The sequence below is a fragment of the Stigmatopora nigra genome, chromosome 3 (assembly GCF_051989575.1).
Source record: "Stigmatopora nigra isolate UIUO_SnigA chromosome 3, RoL_Snig_1.1, whole genome shotgun sequence".
Taxonomy (NCBI): Eukaryota; Metazoa; Chordata; class Actinopteri; order Syngnathiformes; family Syngnathidae; genus Stigmatopora; species Stigmatopora nigra.
This window is the reverse complement of record NC_135510.1, coordinates 7,046,299-7,066,561: the sequence shown is the minus strand read 5'-3', so window position 1 is coordinate 7,066,561 and position 20,263 is coordinate 7,046,299. Positions and strand designations below refer to the sequence as shown.

At 38.6% G+C, this 20,263-nt stretch overlaps 1 long non-coding RNA gene across 1 annotated transcript in view; it reads left to right on the top strand.

The window, feature by feature from the left end:
- LOC144194431 (uncharacterized) overlaps positions 1 to 10,595 on the top strand; it is a 168,123-nt gene extending 157,528 nt beyond the window's left edge. The window contains exons 6-8 of the long non-coding RNA XR_013325887.1: positions 3,887 to 4,001; positions 7,380 to 7,453; positions 7,615 to 10,595. This is a non-coding gene — a long non-coding RNA (uncharacterized LOC144194431). The remainder of the gene's footprint in view (positions 1 to 3,886; positions 4,002 to 7,379; positions 7,454 to 7,614) is intronic.
- Positions 10,596 to 20,263: the final 9,668 nt, after the last annotated feature.

Here is a 20,263-nt window from a genome sequence, read left to right as displayed (position 1 = left end):
GTTCATGGACATTTTGAACTTGTGGATCCGACAAATCTTTCATGTGTTGGAACAGGAGGATGCTGGTTTCTGGTGCTGTTTTTAAGCAGAAATCCTCTGGGCCTATACAAGGCTTTTTCGCTCCCGTCGGAGTGCAATTAGGTTCTTTGGAGTGATGTGGTGCCAGAGGCCTCTGTATGAGCTATTTCGCACGGGCCCTTCGAGAAATAACAGAGCTCACCTCTCAATAACTCTCTTAGTTTACTAAACCTGCTGTTAGTCTTGAGCTTACTTTTCACATTGCATCATTTTCTTCCTTACTGTGCGCTGACAGCTGTTTTTAGGATTAGTATAAAATGCCTGAGTTTAAAATTGATTGATTTGTTGGCTATTCTCTTTAAAGATTGCTATGATTTCATCCTTTACTATAGTCCAGACAAGTTATACTATAATAATGTGTAAATGCACTCCCCCTAAAGTAAATGTCAGTACTTCTCTTTGCCAAAATATGCATTGGAAGTGTACACTTATTATGCAATAAGAATGCACACTCACAGCACAAAGTGGAAGATACAAAGACAAACCTTTAAGGGACAATATGAATAACATTTAACAGGAAGGCAAATAAAAGTGGAGAAAGATGGACTTAATGAGGAAAAGTAAAGTGTCCTTAAAGCTGAGACCAGAAAATATTTGAAACCATATGTAGTATTTTATTTACTTTAGTTACTACTGCAAGAGTTGAGGAAAGACTGCTTTTTACAATGTTAAATAAAAAAGAAGCCAAATAATTGAATGGCTTATTCGCCAACCTTACATCCAAATCATATTAATAAGGAAAACAATGGTGAATGTTTCTGGCAAACTTAGTCTTCTTGTGTCTTTGAATAACAAATGATAGTAATTAGTGAGAGTGTAGGGTGCAGTTTGCCTCCTTTCTACAGAGGCTGTAATGTAAAAGTAATTAAGGAACCCTTCTTTAGGTCGTATAAATGGTGTAAATGAAAAATATATACATCTTAGCTTATGTTAAAACCATAAAACAAGTATAACTTTTTTATGTTCACTAAATGAACTCTGCTTTTTTTCCCCTGACATATCAAGCTTATGTCAAGTTGTGTGTCTGTAATAAAACTCAACAAATAGAATATCATCTTTTTTTTTTAATAGATCAAAGATATTTTTTCTTCTCACTCTCTGTTCATTTTCTTTGCTTATAAACAGCCACGTCTCTAAAGGAAGTGGTAAAATATTCTAGTGCAAAATCAATGGATTGACATAAAAAGTTCCCTCTTTGATGCCTTCTGTGAAAGGAAACCTATAGCTTGAAAGCCCATTATGCTCTCAGTACTTTCCGAGATGCATTGGTAATCATTTTATTTCGAGAGGTCAACATTTTTGCAAAGTTTCTGAAACACAATAGTATCCTTAAAAATCACCTCTACACTCACTTTGAGCTAGTAGAGTTGTTTGTTTCTTTTCTCCAGTATGCTCAATATTCTCAGCAGTCATAGATTATGACTTAATTACCCATTGACATTGATTTCTAAGCCAGCCGCAAGGCAAGGTAAAGACTATTATTGATTCACACCTCTACCTTCTTTCTTCCTCCTCTCTGATGACATGGTGTGGAGTGAAAGAATAGCAGAAGGATGGATGGGCTGATATTTGTGCCAACAAAAATGGAATTTCTGAATGGAATATGAAATGCTGAACATTGAAATATGTGTTTTAAATAGTTAAAACATAGAACTGCATCTGAAGAAATTCATTTGAAGTCTTATTGTTTGATTTGAAAACTGAATATCAACAGTTTAATTTGATTTTTATTTATTTTTTAATCTTTATTAAAGGTATTAATTCATTTTACGTCCCCGAAAGGGTTGCTGGAGCCTATCACAGATAACTTTGGGCGAAAGGCCAACTAGATCCTAGACTGGTCGCCAGTCAGTCTCAGGGCACACAGAGAGACAGACGACTAGTCACACTCACAATCATACCGCCATATTTTGTGTATATGTTTATCTTTCGACTATTCAATGTAAATATTTCAAATTCATATTTAGCAATTTAGATTCGGTTGAGAAATTCAGTTTCTTCTGACACAAATATCAACCTATAAGAATATTACAAAATGTGCTCAGAATTGGTTTAACTCGGTGGGTAATATGGCCATAAGAAGATAGGAAATTTATTCGGGGATGAAAACAACAGCATACAAGCGATGACTGTTTGTACAACTGCTCATCCATTAATGGGAAACTTATCTCTGTGCAACACACGCTGACATTCAGTAACCTTGACCAGCAGCTAATTGGGATGGGCAGTAGGCAGGTCTTGCTGTTGCTAGACTGCAGTGTGTGTTTGTTTTTGTTTGTGGGCTCCACCTGTGCTCACACCCAATGTCAATTGCATTGTGTAACTCCCCTTCACACCTCCCAATTGCTAGGGTCAAGCCTCCTCCACATTTCTCTTAACCCGTGTCTGTCATCTTCAAATTGACTTTCGAAATTGGCTCCTCCCACCTGCAGTCTGGCTTGATTCTTTTTTTCTTGCAAGTCAGTGGGATGTCATATTGTAACATTACATTTTACAGTGCACTTTTCCTCAGTCTTCCTTGTGATCAAAGGACACCACAAAACAACACCAAACAACAACAACAAAAAAGTCTAATTTATGCAGGATAATGTGGGCGGTCACTGGTTGGGAATCACACTGTATTTAAACTCAACTTGAATATTTACGCAAGATGGAAAAAAATGTGTTTAAATATGTTGCCGCAGAGAAGACAAATGGCCTGGAGCTGTCGAATCATTTGAAATCACGTTGCCGGCAGCAGTACATAACGCTGACCCAGTCAAAAGAAGAACCACGGTTCAACAGCTATAATCCTGCCACAATGAATACTACATTCTACTGCGTATTCAAATATTAAGTTACATATTGTTTTTCTTTTTCTCCAAATCCTGACAGATCTCTTGTCCATCAAGTTAGGCTGGACTAAAAGTCTGCCTGACCTTAATTCATTTGCTGCCTTGGACAATGACAGACATCCAGTACTTTTTAACTGGGAAAGCTGGCAACCAGTGGTCATGTTTCAGTGCCACTGATGGCGATAGATGTCAAACCCATTTAAAATTGGAAGGCGATCAGCGAATGACCATGTTTCAATGCCACAGTCAGCCATAGACTTCATATCTATTTTAAACTGGATGGTGGCCTGGCAGTGAATAATCACTGCCAGTGCTACCAGTGAAATATAGATTGGAGGTCTATTAGTGTCCACAGCCGCAAATGAACTAACACTCCATCTGAAAGAAAGCATTACATAGCAAAGTGCATCCAAATGTATTGTATAAATTCCCCCTCAATTCGTTTTAATTAATTGTTGAACTTGTTTTCCCCCTTTGATAGAGGAAATGATCAAAGTTAAGGCAGGCAAGCTCGTGGCAGATTGTGCATCTCCCTAAGCAGCATGCAACACTTCCTCGCTCAGTGAATTATTCAGTCCCACCTCGGGCCATTGTCTATTGATGTTCCTACAGACTTCCCCGGTGCACTATCATCGCTAGCCCCATCAGTAGTCGCAATTTTATCATGTAGATGCATGTGCTTTAATATTCACAGCACAGTCAAAGCGTTGCAAAGTGGAACCCGGCCGGTGCCATAATTTGGTATCCTCTCGCCCCTTGTAAAACATTGCAGCGAGGGATCGACCAATTCACCATGAAACTAAACATTATATTCATTTTATGAGCCTAATTCTATCAGTATTACAGCTCATCAAAGGGTAAGACTATCTAATAAACGCATGCTGCCACAAAAGTCGATTGCTCACGAGATAATGTTAAACATGTTTGATCCTACTTGTTCTTGCCAGAGGTGAATATTTCTTTGATACTTTCAGAAAAAGCACCTAGACCCTCAGAAGATAACTATGTCTGCACAATGCCTATTTGATTACAACAATGAAGCTGAAATGGACATTTTAGGATGGAAAAGGCCAATCGGAAATTTCTCAGGTGAGTTAATTCATATATTAATTTGAAAATATATGTTAACAAAGTTTTTTTTGAATGAAGTATTTGGTTTGGTTTTGCTCCTATTGTTAATGCTGTTTGTTGAAAGTCAAAACAGATGAATTCTGATCTTTAACCGAAACAATATTCGTATCAAATACTTAATGATCAATTGAAAAGATGACTATTCTCAGCAATGCAGCAAGTACAATTATCTTTGACACCTTCTGTTATCAGCATTTGCTTTATGATCACGAAAAGGCCAGCATAGCTGAGCCATTTCATATGAAAATAACATTTAGTCTGGCACATTTAGTCGCGCCTCGTCTCACTTGAGCTGAGGAGTTGCAAAGAGCGTCTGGTCTGATGAAAGCACAGGCTGTCGCAAAAAAAAAAGTGTGAGTTAATAATACGTTTTCAGCCCGCTTTCTTCCTGAGTGAGGGTGAGCAGCTGTGTTTCAGGATGTCTCCCTGCAGGTGCATAGCCCACAAACAGGATGAACAGGAAATTACACCTCACCTGGGCCAGCACTCACCTGTGCTCCATCCTGACTGTGAGCTAGCACCACGGCAGGAGAGAGACCTCCTACCATTGCCATCCTTTTTCCACTCATCCTTGACTTTCTTTACATCTTTAGCACTCTTTAAACAACCTCTGCTGATCTCATCAGACATGTTTTCTTTGAATCAGCATTTATTGTCAGACCTATGCATACAGAAACTCAAAAATACATACCTCCTAGTGTTCAGGTGGTTGTTTTATGATATTTCAATAACCTGCGAGTTGTGTGGAGTCCTCCCCTCACAGCAGGCGAGAACAAATATGCCAGTTTTTCCACTCAGCTTGTACACCATTTCAATACAAGAAGAAAAAGTCATTTCCATTTTCAAGGTCGGTGATAAAACAAATCTTCCTGTGACACCGCGAGACAAAACATAAACAGATTTTCATGTTTTGTCCCAAAATATTTTACTTTTATTCTGTTTATACAAGTATTCATATGTATACATATACATTTCTTTACACAATGGAGCAATAGTTTCCTCTAAGTATTCTTACTTTCAATTTCTTTCTTAAATTCGCAAACTCTCAGTGAGCTTTTCACACTTTTTGATTGGTAGCAAATTGATTAGTGCTTTTCCTATTTATGCAGGCTTGTTTAAATTGAGAAAAAAATGGTTTGTTTGCTTCTGATGTCACTAGGAAATATTTTTACATCACCATTAAAAAATCCACTTAAATCTATATTACTTACACCAGACAACGAACGAGTAAGACCACACACGACAGACTTTTCAAAAATGATGTGCAAAGTACGCTCCCAAGCTTGGGAAAGTTGTGGGGGGTTCAAGGTCGTCTTCAGACTGTCCCACGAGTAAAAAGGCATCTCCCAGCCAACCTCAATTTCCATATGCATATTTTTCATCCACAGTGGGATTAGAATAGTTGACCCTATGGTCTAAAGTCAAGTCCTTTGTGAAGTGAGACACTACCAAAACCAATTATTTCAGCAAACCATTTTCTTGCAACCATGAATAGTTTCAGCAACTACGTTTACATTCATGAGAAAAAGTTAGGTATGTCTCAGATCCAATCATAATCGAAAATCGACCTGGATTATGTCATTTTCATAGGATTGGAATTGGGTAAAAAGATCTGGTTTTTAAAATGGATATATTATTTTAATGGGGTTAGTCGGACTCACACGCAAAAATGTGATCGGAACAAGAAAAAATATTTGCACACAAAGATGTGGATTTCTCTTATTGTGAACATATTCAATATTCAAATGAAAAGTACTTGCCAAATGAAAAATCATGGAGTCTCAATAATAATCGAGGTTGATAGAAGAGTTATATGAACTCAGCAATTCCATTGCTGTCTACCGTGTGTATTTATCAAGTAAACTCCAGATCACATCTTAAGGCGACCGGGGATGAGCCATAGCAGTGTGTCAGCAACCTTTTTGGGCTTTTTCTATGATCAAAGTCTATACTCAGCAGCACCCGCTGCTGCAGGTCCCAACCCCTCTGTCCCGCTTACTTCATGTCAAGGAGAACAAAGGGGAGGAGGAGAAGGACATACAGAGGAGAGAGGAGAAAGTGAGAGCACTGTGGAAGAGAAAAGCAAAAGGCCATGCTGCAGAGGTCATGTTTGATGAGAGCTGCAGATCTCCGATGAGTAGATGGACAGAAAAGGTCGGCAAGAAAGGGAGAGTTGATGCCGAGGATGAGGGGAAGGATTAGACTTTACCAAAATTCGAAAAGATGAACGACATCAAGTAGGACTAAATTGATGGGAACTAAAACACTACTGGACTGACACACGAAATCAGATGGCAAACTTTTGTTGTCTGTATGTAGCGGAATCTTTCATTTCTAATGCAATCCTTGTCAACTACAGTTCTTGGTTGTACCTAAACTCAAATATTAACGTCAAGTAAGTGAGGCATTTTTTTATAAACTTCTCCATCTGTCTGAATCTGTAAAACTTGGAGAAATAATCGGTTTTAAGAGTTCATGTGTAGGTTATATGTTACGAAAAGTAAAGTCTTTTCCCAAAAGGTGATCTCCCCTGCCTCTAAAATAGCTGATATTTAATATATGGATAAAAAAAAACATCCCACTGTGCTGCTTGGACTATGAAATATTTATTGTTAGTTAAATATACCAGTCATAATCAAATTCATTAAGAAATCATATGGGAACCCGCCAGTGAGTTCCAACATGCAAATATAATGGTTTACTATTCATAGGTTAGCTGCACAAGTTTATTTGCATACAAATACGTAATGCAGAGCTCCAACAAAAAAAATGCCTGCGTAATTGAATTAGTTGCGACAGTCCCGGTGGAAAAGTGCTGCGGAAGCAAAAAGTGTTGCGGTGCCCCGCGGTATGTGTAAACACAGTCACAATCAGTGGGTCTTATATCACAATGTTTCCTCTGAGGGGGAAAAGGAAAGAAGGCTTGACTTCGCTTTTGTTCAATGTCCAATTGCTATTGTTCACCTCACGGTCCGTGCTACTTTGCTGCAAAAACACTCATCTTCTTTTAACACCATATTCGTCACCTTGGCCCAATCCTCGTGGGGCTTTATACACTGTCTGTTCTTTCAGAAAGCAAACAACAGAAAGTTCAACTTTGAGGGAGACATTATTGTTGTTGAATTGACTTTTATGCAAATTGTTACTGGTTATATTGCAGGTTCCTACAAGGATTTCATATATTTTGGTTTAATTTTCTTCCCTGCTTGGAATTTATGAGACTTATGGCTTGTGACTGGTGTTGACTCGGGTCAGGGAAGAAATGCACTGGGTGGGTTTAGAAATGTTAGACAAATGCTTTCTCATTATTTGAAATTTTGATGAGTTATTTTGCAGTTTTAGTTCAGCGGCAAAAATTGGAGACCATGCTGCCTGTACCAAAGTCAGGCAAATGAACCACTACACTATCAGTGAGTACCATTTTAGTTTGATAAAAAAAAGGATAAAAAGTTGCCCCAACAAAATCATAAGTTTTTACGATGTATACTGGGGATATATGATGTCTAAACTGTATTTTCTGCCTTTCCACTACCTGACGTGGCCTCTAATTGCACCCTGCTCACCTCCCCAGCCCGCATGATCGGCTATCCACCCACTGGACCAGCAAGCCTTTCCTCCAGCAGAAGCTCTCACCTCGGGCATTGCTCTCACCTCGCTCACTCAGCCTTGTTAACCGTTCACACTTGGCCTGTGAAATCACACTCTCTTCACAGGGGCCCTCGTCATGCTGCGCCATCGCTCTTTTCTGATCTCTGCCTGTGTCCCTCTAAATTCTAATTGGCCAGAGAATGAAACCATTTCTTCCTTTTTTTGCCTAAAGTAACAGATGGATCACTGCTACTCTTCTATTTTCATTAACTCAATATGTCAAATTTCACCACCGTGGTGGATTTTTCCATTTGATTGCCAAACTCACGGTCCCTCCACCAACTGTTGAAGCAAGGCACAAATCGCAAAACATTTTCAATGTCGCCCCTACTCTTGATCTGTCCTTTGACATGTCCAACATTCCTATGCATTTGTTCTTAACAAAAATCCCTTCACACTGAATCATAGTACTTGCTTCAATTTCAATATCAATCCACTGAAAACTGATTGTATAAATGGCATCTTATCAAGTTAATATTCCAAACTTTTGCTCACTTACAACACCAGATGCCATTTTGCATATATTTCAAGTCAAACTTCTGGAAGAGCATCCTGCACAATTTACGCTGCATTGGATCCAATGTGCTGCTGGCACCAATGAGGAGTTTGGGGCGTAATGCATTGTGCTTTACAGTGCACAGTTGTGCTGCGTTATGCTGGGAGGGATAATGATCCATAGCTGTGCAGGCCATTAGTGAGTAAGTGGTTATGTTGGTTCCCCTGAATCCTGCTGTCACTTTGATAAAACATGCAGCACTCAGACGCTATCAAATGAGATGGCGTACTGCAGCAGACGTACAGTCGCTGTCATTTATTCTGTCTTTGAGAAGATGAGAAGTTCATTATCATTGGAAAGTAGTTATTTAACTCCTTCACAGCCACGGACGGGGATAGCTCAGTGGTTGTCAATGAATTATTGTGCGAATTTGTTTACAGGGAAGATGAATTCACGGTATAATTACATGTTTTATGTTGTTTCACTTGGCAGTTTAGAGGATCACAAAGGAAGAAGGCAGATGGTGAGATTCTGGCGAAAAGGACATTTGAGAAAGTGAACTCTGTGTGTGTGTGTTTGCTTCCCGGCACGCTCAATTCTCTCCTTGACTTCTTTGGAAAGCGGATTTTTTGGTTCACCTCAGTAAACCTCGGCAGACATTGGAGGAAGACTTCCTGCAATGCTGGCTCTTCTAAGTCGGATGGTTTTCACCTCATTTCACACCATTCTGAAGCTTGTGAAAAGGCCCCATTCACGCTCCACTGAGTTGCATTTTTTCCGAAAGAATAAATTAAAATGCACTCCAAAATCTCCCCTGATGTCAGAGGAGGCGCTTACAATAACACAGTTGGCCGTATGTTGCCCTGCCCTCTTTTGACACTGTTTCTTTGTGAGATCATTCAGTGAAAAGCAAACATATAGGTTGCCTCATGGAGTGTGTGTGTTTTTAGTCAGGGTGCCTCCGCCCTAAAATGCACATTCAAAGCTGCAATTCTCACACGGGGTGAAGATGCGGGAGCTTTTCGTCTGCGTGAAAGATGGGAGTAGAAAGGAGGCTTTTCTTGGTCGGTATTCACGGTGAATTGGGCTTTACATCCTGCTCAACTCCTTTGCAAATGAATTAGGTGCAGCGGTGTTATAGTAACAGTTTGCAAGGGTCCAGGACACATGCATAATTGCATTTTACATTTTCTCTGCTTCAGTTCCTTTTTAGATATTTATATGTTGATGAGTTCTATTTTTGTTTTTGTGAAACAATGACAAAAGGAATGAATTGATTAGCCTGAGACACTTTCCCAATCAAAGGCTATATTCAGACTGCATGTTTCAATGCACAAATCCATTTTTTTTTTTCATTTTCAATCTTATTGTGTGGCCATTCGGACCATTGTTTTCATTTTGGCTGCATAATGTTCTTAAAGCGACACAGTGGTGTGGTAGAATAGTAACAAAATGCATCTCGTATGAATTTAAATATCTAGCATTGTGTGTCAACCAATTAATAACATCTCAGAATTCATGTTTCAGGGTTTTTAAAAGTTGAATGCTTTTGCCTCAGGATAGACAAAAATGGAACATTTCTTTCAGAAAATGCACACACTTTATTTGTTTCCAGACAAATCGGAGGAAGTGAAATTTCCTAGAGAGAAAGTAGCCAAAAGAAGCCATCTGGAAGTTTTTCAAATGTGCCAGTAGGTTAATCTTCAGTCCAGCTAAGGGGCCCACTAACAAGCTCTCTTCTCGGATACCTAAAGCCAGCATACTCAAGAAAAGCTTGTCTGGCTGTAAGACTTTGGCTATAATGCTATGGCTGCCACTACTGTGGCCAAGGGACTGTTCTGAAAGAGTGTAGATACCAGTTTCGGTTACAGAAGTCCGCCAAAACTATCATTTTGCCTCTGTGTGTTTGAGCATGTGAGCAGGAAAACAGGCCTCCTTTTATTTGACTAATCGTGGGATTAGGAAAAGAAGCTTTGGCACGTAACTTGGGTTCTACAATCAGCTTCAGCTTTTCAGTGAATATGATCCAGGACTGCGCTTTCTCTTTATTGGAGAAAAATCTTGCTAAGACACAAGGGGAGAGACAAAGAGTCTTGCTTTTTCTGTATCAGGGATCATTTACAATTAATGTGAGATGTGAAGAAGCAACAAAGCCTTGGGATTTGCGTCTGGAATTATTTTATTTTATTATATACATAGTAATTACTTTAAAAACTCGGGATGGCTGTACAATATTTACCACAAACATTTCAGCCATGAAATATAGCTACTGAGATCACCAGTTGTTAACATACAGCGGACAAATTCTCGCAACCGCCTCCATCTGAGCTATTAATTCCTTCAGTTTATCTGATAATATTTAATTTCTTTTTTTTCTTCCTTTTTCCTCATGTACTGAATTCTTGCATTTTTCCTCGACCTGGTCCGTATGATATTGAAGAATGTCACATTTTATTAAAAGTGAAAAAGAACAGGTTTTTATAGAATTTGACTTATTGCTTATGAAATATGATCAACTTGTGTCTGTCAAAATCTGACTTTTGTGCTCAGCTTAAAGTCATGACCTTCTTTTCCAAGCATTTTTAACGTTCTCTCCTCTGCTAATATATTCTTCAGTCTCACATACTTCTGTGGGGAAGAGGGAGCTATTACAGAACGAAGAGCATCTGGTACATACTTGCAGCTTCCCGTGAGATTGGTTTGTGACCACAAGTGTTAGTGATTATTAAAAAAATAAAAACAAACTTGTTTTATCCAGAAACATGAATCACTTGGAATTATAAAACAGATTTACATCACAGCTTTAACAATAAGAGATGCTTTGAATTTAAATAATTGTGTGACTAGCAGGTCTAAATATAACATGTTTTTTTCAATGAAATATCAAATGTATACACACAGGTGTTAAACCCCCCTGAATGTCACCATGCCAGCAAGTGTATGATTTGGCAGTTTGCTTTAACCGTCAACAATGATTGAAACATAGCCTCCAAAACCAGAGGCTTTTGATATGGCTCTCTCTATTCTCAGTTGGCTTGCGAGCCATACTCTTCACTTTAATCAGCTGTACTCCATTCCAGAACTAGAAATCGCTGAGCTGTGCCATGAGCCAACTCACATCTTCACTTTAATCTTCCCAGACACAATACGTTCATTCAATTTGTCAACTTCGGGCTTGTTTTGTCTTGACTTTTTCCACCAATCCCTATCCCCGCAGCAATGATTGAGTCACGTTAAGTCATAATTGCTTACTGTTGTCTGATCAGTGGCAGTTGCTAGAGCAAAAGTTCAGAATTTGACAGCTTACTAACTTCTTCCATGGATAAAATGAAAATAACTATTTTGTATCAACATCATATATAAGATATTTCATCTAATTACTAAATTTCCATTAATGGTAATGGATGAGTTAAGATTGAAAGATGTTTTTACTCCTCCATATGACCTCCTCAATACGTATATCTGAGCTGCAGTTTATCCCTCCCAAAACATGACTTTACCTCTTTTTTCCTGTAAGAAATAAAAATCGTGAAGTTGACTTTCATGCTGTCATGGTCCAAAGATATGTTGAAACTGTTTTGGTCTACTCCCGTGGAACAAGAAACGGCTCGCTTGTGGAGCATTTAGGAGCAATGGTGTCAGCTCTGACATGGTAGATAACACAAAGCTGTCACCAGTACAAAAGTACAGTTTGTATTGTGAGATTGTGAGTGAGTATCTGGTTCCTTTTTTCTTGTTCGGTACTGTATTTGAGTTATGCATTTTGGAACCTATAGATGCACTGTAACTATTATTAACTCAATGGCAGTGGGTGTGTTAAGAGAGTGGTTCAAAACTATTACAATTTTCTTCCTGACTAGATACAAGGAGGGCACAAGTTTCCACGTTGTAGACTGACAGTACATTTCAACTCAGGACAGAAACCTCGCGGCTATGCATTTTGTGTGTCAAGTATAACAAGCTGTCAGTGTGTATACGTGTGATTTGGCAGAGCAGCAGTTCCAACATCGTCTTGAGACTTCTATGACTTGTCTGGTAAATCGAGCGAAATCAGTATCGCTTTCATTCCCAGATGGCCAGCAGTTTAGGTTTCTGATCAATTAGATTTAAACCCAACAATTTAGGATTCAGGAGAATGCAAGCTGGATCTCACGTCACTCAACAAGCCCTGGGTCATTTTTTTTTTCCATCATCTGTCGAGTAATCTGATTTTTTGTGTTATGACCTGGTAGGGTAAGGCAAAATAGCGTGGGGTATAGTTTGGAGAAGTGTTATGATTCTTATCTAAAAGCTGTATTAAAGAGGGAGGACTTTCAGGTGAAACAAGTCAAAAAGGTTTTGTACATTTTTTTTTAATGTGGGAGTTTTCATGCATGTTATTTCAAATTCATCAATTTTGAATTCTCATAACAGCACTTTTCATATTTTAGTCTCTCTTGAACAAATTTATCGCTCCCTGCTTAACTTTGGGTTTGCTCGAAAAGGAGGCCGAAAGGGGGCCGGGAAAGAAAAAAAAAAGAAGTAGGGAAATAAGAGGATAATTAGAGGACCCAGATGGTGCTCCCTCACTAATAGTCCAAATTAGAAGTAATGGGGAAGGTTTGTGGATCAGAGCAAGAGCGGTGAAGTCCTAGCACCAATGATACCTTTCTGTGACCACCGAGACCTAGATGCTTTTGATTGGAGGGGAATTAAATCTATGGCCCATCAGCCCACCATCTTTAACCAATCATGTGTCAGGGGTCAATGAAGCAAGCCATGTGATTCAAGATGAAATCATTCCAAAACATGCACACACTTAACTCAAACAGTGTTAAAAAATTTAGTGTTAGGGGGAAAATATTATAAAATCAATGGGACGCACACACTTCTCTTCAATATTGCATGTTGTGTTGTAGTCATAATTTCACTCAGCTCAGCATGGCTTTACTTTGCTGCACCTGGAAGCTTGCTCGCATTTGGTTTTGACTCAATATGCCATGCATAATTGAAAGGGTCGTATCCCTGTAATCAGAATTGGACTGTGTGCCGCTACACTCGCTACAGACTCAAACATACAAAACCCACAGCCAGATGCTCCCACAACACATGTACATAAACTGCATTATGTTTACCTTTGCGTACGTCCTGGAGTTGTCAATGTATGTATTTAAACTTTTGACGTATTTGGCCCTCATGGAAAGTCTTTGAATAATCTTGGTCCAAACTAGCGACATTGTGACCCAGCAGCTATTTTTTCGAATGGATGTACTTTCAAATAGTCTGTATTTTTTGTATGCTTTGAATGTAGCAGATCAAGTTTCTTGACAAGTCATTTGACCTTTCGGCAGTTGAGATTGATATTGTGCCAGTGGTGTAGACCTCTTCTGGGAAATGCATATCCATGACCAGCTTGTCATGTAGGCTAATTGCCTGGTGTGTGATAAAGTCTTGGGTAGCTGCGTTTTAATGATGATGAAATAATCTTTGCTCCAGTAAGCTTTTCTCTACAGACCCCCTCCGCAATGCTGATTTTGCAGACCTACACTTACTGACTTGAGGGATGTGTGTAAATGGCTTGATTTGGGGTCAGCATGTTGGCTTGGCTGTCTTGGCCAAGTTTAATTAGGCACTTTCTCATTAATTGCCGTAGCTTTTTGTCAGCACTGTTTTTGTAATGATGCAATTTTCTATATAAGACATTACTATAAGGGAAAGCTGATAAGTTTTATACATTAGGTCTTTATTTCGTAAATGGAGGCAGGTTCTGAGTGAAATGGCATCGACTCTCACCATTAAAAAATGACAACTTTTTGTGTCTTCAGGCTGAGTCGCCCTTTTTGAACTCCATTTGTGAGCCCCGCTGACATGATAAGTGTATAAATGTCAGATGTAAAGTTTCAGCGGGTACATTTTATTCATCTTTATTAACCCCTTTTCCTTCCTTACTATGCTGTCACACGTTGCCTTCGTGGATGTGTCTCTCCCTGATAATGTCAGTACCTGCGGGATGAGCACCTCGGTGGGATCTTCTTCCCTGCACACCTTTACCGTCTTCATTTCTCTCCTCATCTTCTCTGCACCTGGTCCTTTGATCTGCACCTTCTTCTTTTTCTTGGTAAGCCCTCTACGGCCTACTTTCCGCTATCACTCACTGCCATATAGCGTGTGGAGATGGGAATCACTAAGCTCTCAATTATCCCGCTACGCTAAAGGTCACAGTCATAATTCTGCCATATGATGGCACGATATGTCACCGGAGCAGGAGCTTTGCTCAATGACTTCTGTTTAGTTGTCTGTGTGGAATGAAAAGGTACGGATGTGCATTCACCTCATGTCCAGCAATTGCTCTTCGGATGCAGCTGTAGTTTTGTATGAATAATAGACCTTATGTGAAAATACATGGCACGGAGAAAAGCGCACACTTTAGATAGGGATCAAATTTGAAGTTGTTCGACAACACACAATGATGTTATCCTTCTGTTTGCAGTAGCTTTCCATTTCATTTTTCCTTTGATACTGAAAATCATCACAATATTTATCAAGACCGCCAGCTATTGCCCAGCGTGCTCTTTATTTGCCAAAAGAGCAGCTTGTAATACACCTGTCCATCCGCAAAGCAGGGTTACCTGGCGACAGATCCACATTGTACCCATGGACATGTTTCTCCCAGCTGGAAATGTTCCTGTCTTTTTTTTCCACCTTTCCGTTCGTCATTTCAAGTCATTTGAAGGTCAATCTCCTTAATCTCAAGTGACACTCTCATTATCGGATTTTCCTTTGCTCATCTAATGAATATGGATACACACACGCATATACATTCCAGTTTGTGCACGTGAGCACATGCACACAAACACACATTCAAACAAACAACCCCCAGCCCCCCCTCATTTCTATCTGTTGGAACCACCTGCCGTCCATGCGGATGCATCATGTTGTTGCTATTACCCCCGTGACTTGCAGGCCACCAAAGCAAGAAAATGTGTTCTAAGCGATATTTCCTCCGTTGGAATGTTTTATTGGAGTAATAGCATTCTCAGTCAAATGTAAGGTCGTGATAGCTTTAATTTCACACATGTGTGAGCACAATGGAAATGAGCATGGTGGCACGCACCACTGGGGAATATGAAATGTATCTGTTTTTCTCATTTTGAACAGGGCAGAGCCTTGAGAGCAATGGATCACTCATATTCTCCAGTGAGTCACTGTGGACAGCAGTTGAAATCCTCACTAAAGGGCCTTGTACACACACAAGGATTTTTCAATTCTAAAAAGAATGCTTTGCTGAAAAGTGCCACAAAAACAGGCATTGAAGAGTCTTGGTCAAATGGTCTGTAGTGATTCTCAAATAATGAATATTTAGCTCCACTATTATTGATCTTATAAAGAAAATTATGTGTATATATATATATATATATATATATATATATATATATATATATATATATATATATATATATATATATATATATATATATATATATATATATATATATATATATATATATATATATATATATATATATATATATATATATATATATATATATATATGTATGTCTACGATTATGATTTTTTTTACTAATTGTTATAAATTTAAATATTTAAATGTTAACAACTCAACACAAAAAAATGATTTCATCACTTGAATCCAGATGAAATAACATCACAAGAATTTACAACTTACTTCTTATGGGAAGCGCATCACTAATTTTCCAGTCCGTCAGCAACAATATATTGTTTAGTTACTCCAGGGTACCTGTACTTCAAATTGTGTGACAGACTCCTCTGTGTTGAGGAAAGCAAACGTGGAAATGAAAATAAGATTTAGCTCTCAAAGGGCACCGTTGATTGTCACTCTGCCGCAGCGGGTAGCCTACGACAGTTCAATTAAAACACAAGCAGCATTTTATTTCGCTCAGTGTGCGACTGGCTCTTTCCACCGTGAGTCATCCTGGTGCTTCCTGATGAGGTTTGTCTGTTTGGAAACCTCCCATTCACAGTGCAAATTATAGCAAGCTAAAATTAAACCTCTGCCTCGTCAAGCCCATTTTCAAGACGTTCGGGTGATGAATAATTAAATCTCCTGCTAACGTCATAACATCTGTTATTTATGATTCCAAATCAGGGGCCTAATAGACTTCCATTTGAGATCACTTGATGTCTTACACGAAACTCCACCTGTGTCTTTAGAACAACATTGTATTTTCTAAACAGAGGAAATAATATAGAACAACAGAATGGCAACAATAAAGGCTTGAAGACCACCTTAGTAGCTGTAAAAAGAGCCTGATCTTAACTGTATATAATGGGGCGCACAGTACAGTGCATTAATATTTTAGACAGATGACGTCACTTAATGGAGGCTAAAAATGATGCACTGTACTTGCTTCTTTTGTTTGTATGTCATAATACATGTCATCTTGCTTGACTGGTTCCAATCAAGTTTTTACAATTGGGCTGGTGACAAAATTCCTAACAGCTTTTTTAAAAATAAATATATTTTGATTAACAGACAGCAGCTGTCATCGCAGTCCGTTATATAACCTGAAAGATGGTCGTGCTATGATAAATGGGAATCTGAGGACAGAAAATCATTCATTTCGTGATAGTTCATTTGGCGATGACTTTGCTTGATGAAAAGCCAAGCAAAGGAAACTTTTTCATAGGTTGTCCTATCTTAGGCACATTTATTTTCACTGATTCTGCAACCTAATTTTAACATGACTGATGATCTAGCTCACACACTTGACTGTTCCGCACTTTAGCGTCTGATTACTTGAGATTACTTTGCCAAGTGTGTGGCTTTCATTAGCAGAGGAGAGAAGGTCAGAGGGCAAAGGAAATCGTTGGAGAAAAAGAAGAATATAGATATTCAGATATTATGAATAAAATACAGCAAATAATGGTTAAATGTTTGAACGACAGGGTAAAAGTACAGTCTTCCCTCAATTTTCGCCACTTCACTTATTGCGAATTCACTTCTTTGCGATTTTTTTCTGCTTTTGATTTTTATTTTTTTATTTAGATCAGAAAAATATGAATATCTACACTGAAATTCATAAGCGGAAGCCACTCTTGCTACTAGGACTGGGCGGTAGAGGGAATAAAAAAAGGTAGTTAGAATAGGGGTGACCCTACTTCGTGATTTTTCGGTTATCCCAGTCATGTCTGGTCTACATAAACCACGATATTCGAGGGATTACTGTATTAGCAGTAAAAGCACACATAAACGGTTCACACTTGTCTTATTTTACATAGAGGGGTTTTAAATCTACAATCCCACTGAGACTCAGGACCAGGACTGAACAAAGTGAAGCAGCAATTTTAAATATATTTAAACTCTTACATTTACCATGAATCTGGCCTGAAAAACTTTACGAACTGCTGCCTTAAGTATTATTTCACCATCCTCTTTTCTATTTTATGAGTTCAACTTGACATTGAAGGTTTTGTCATTTTATTGATTTTTCTTGTCCTCTTTTTACATTGGGATTTTGTTTTGATCTTCATATTTAAATGGAATATTATTAGTCACCTAGATGACTCTACACAAATAAGCTTGATTTACGATGTGGTGAAAAACCAAACAAACTACTGGCTTCATATAAACCTTTGAAAATCACGTCATGAGTGACTCTGACTGCTCCACCGAATAATATAATTAAGAACTCTGTGATGTAACCTTGTGATTTTAGCATTAGAAATATGGTGGGTATGCAGTTATATTGGACACTTTTTTGGTTTGTTTCATCATTAGGTCATTTGGAGCTCAGTTATAATGTCACAAATCTCCTATTACTCATGCAATTTTGATCGTTTTAATTATGTAGGCGGCCCGGCGGCTGAGTAATTAGCACGTCGGCCTCACAGTAGGTAACTTGGGTTCAAATCCAGGTCGGGCCACTTATGTGGAGTTTGCATGGTCTCCCAGGGCCTCTGTGGGTTTTCTCTGGGTACTCCGGTTTCCTCACACATTCCAAAGACGTGCATGGTTGGCTGATTGGACCCTCTAAATTGCCCTTCGGTATGAGTGGGAGCGTGAATGGTTGTTTGTCTCTTTGTGCACTGTGATTGGCTGGCCAACAGTTCATGGTGTCCCCCGCCTCTGGCCTGAAGTCAGCTGGGATAGGCTACAGCACCTCGATCGACCCTAGTGAGGATAAAGCGGTTCGGAAAATGAGATGAGATATTGTAGGCTCGTGTTTATTTGATATTTTATTATAGTTGTGGCTACTTTATAATATGAATCATTCAGTGTTCTCGTTTTTTAATGGTTAAATGTTTCCTTTCATGTAAATGGTTGACCTATAGCCTCAATTTTCCAATTGCAGGTCGGTGACTTTGCCTCTTGGCCATTAGGTTTAATCTCTTTGGACTGCCAACATCTTCTCTGGTTTCATGTTCTCCGTTTAAAGGGGTGAGGAGAGGTCACCAATTAGAACCAACTGGCTGGTGTTTTCAAATCACAAGGACTCAACCAACCCAAAACAGGTGCGAACAATTTTCTTCAAGATTTTGTGAATCTACCTTTTGTATTTTGAAGAAAAGATCTAGGCTATTTGTCATATTTTCAGTATTCCATGTTGAGGAAACATGTTCACTTAGAGTATGTTGCTATTTTGCATACTTATAAATCATCTGTACTAAAGAGTGGTAACCAGTAGAACAACAAAGTGATAAGTAGCTCAATGGCCTGAGATAGGAGAACATCGTCATTACAGATCTACACAGTTCTCATAACAAATCAATAAAGCGAGCCTGTGATGATCAACAGTACCCACAGAGTACATTTTTCTGACTGATTGGCTATTTTTGTTGTCGTTATGTTTTCACAAACCTCAAGTCTTTTTGACGTGTCAAGCACTGTTAAGATGATAGATGCAGTATCATGTCGAGAACTTTAACTCAAGAGAAATAGAAGCTGTCTAATGTATTGATTGGAGGACTTTGTCTGTTCTGTAGCCTGAAGTGACGCGTATGAATACATTTCCAAATACGTAGTTCTGTCATTGTGATTTCAGAGCTAAGCACTGTATGCAAAGTAATATTATTGTTTAATTTTCATACCTTCAGTTCGGTCTGGTGATTTTCTTTTCAGTTTATCTGTGATTCTCCTTAAAAACAAGTCCTTTTTCCCCTTATTGAGTTAGATGGTTCATTTGCCAAGCCTGCAGTCGTAATGCTTCTGCAAATTAAAAAATTAGCTTGAAGACTTAGAAGCCTTTTATTGAAAAAGGCCTGCCAAGCACAGTATGTTCTCGAATAAATCGAACTCACATAGAACACAAAAATTCACAATTCTTTTTTTTTTCTTTTTTATAAGCAGAACATAACTTCACTTTGCATTTGAGCAACGTTAAGAGCTTCCTGGATGAGAAATTGCACACAGGCTGCAAAAATCTTAGTTTATGACAGTGACAGAGTTGTTTCATCTCCTCCTCAGCTGAAGTGCGTGGTCAATAGGGATCCACATTTTCTCTCGAGAAACCTTTAAATGTTGAGACAGAGAAATTCATGTTTCTTAGTAAGAAGCCTGGAAAAACATGGAGCATATTTTCTATATTTTGTGTTTCGAAGAATTCCCCTCCTGTTATATTGTTTCCGATTATGAACATTATCTTAGTTTTATTAAATACATTTGAATAGTGGAGTGTTAGCCAAAATGTAGTGGAGTCACGCTGATATGGATGATCTTTTGGGGGATTTTATCCTCATTATCAATCATTGAACACATAATTTTCAGCTTCTCTCTGGGTCTAGGTTTGGCAGGTCTGAGCTTCTTCCTTGTGACTTTGAAGTTTTGCGAACAGCTTTACACATGCCCAATCACCAAAGGATGGCAGTAATGAAAAATTTTAGCTTCGAGAAAAACCCCCATGAAAATCTACCTGGGTTCTAAAAACAAAAAGTTTGATATAACTGCTACTTACGAAAGAAAGCCCTATAATTTCATTTGGGAATTTTGGTTGAAACATAGTCATTTGGGATAAAAGCCTTCCCTAAGTCTTGAAAGAATCTTTCAAAAGGCTATAAAGTGTGAAAATTAAGGGGTTCTTTTGTGTGCAAGCTGATTTATTTTCTACTTCTGATTAAT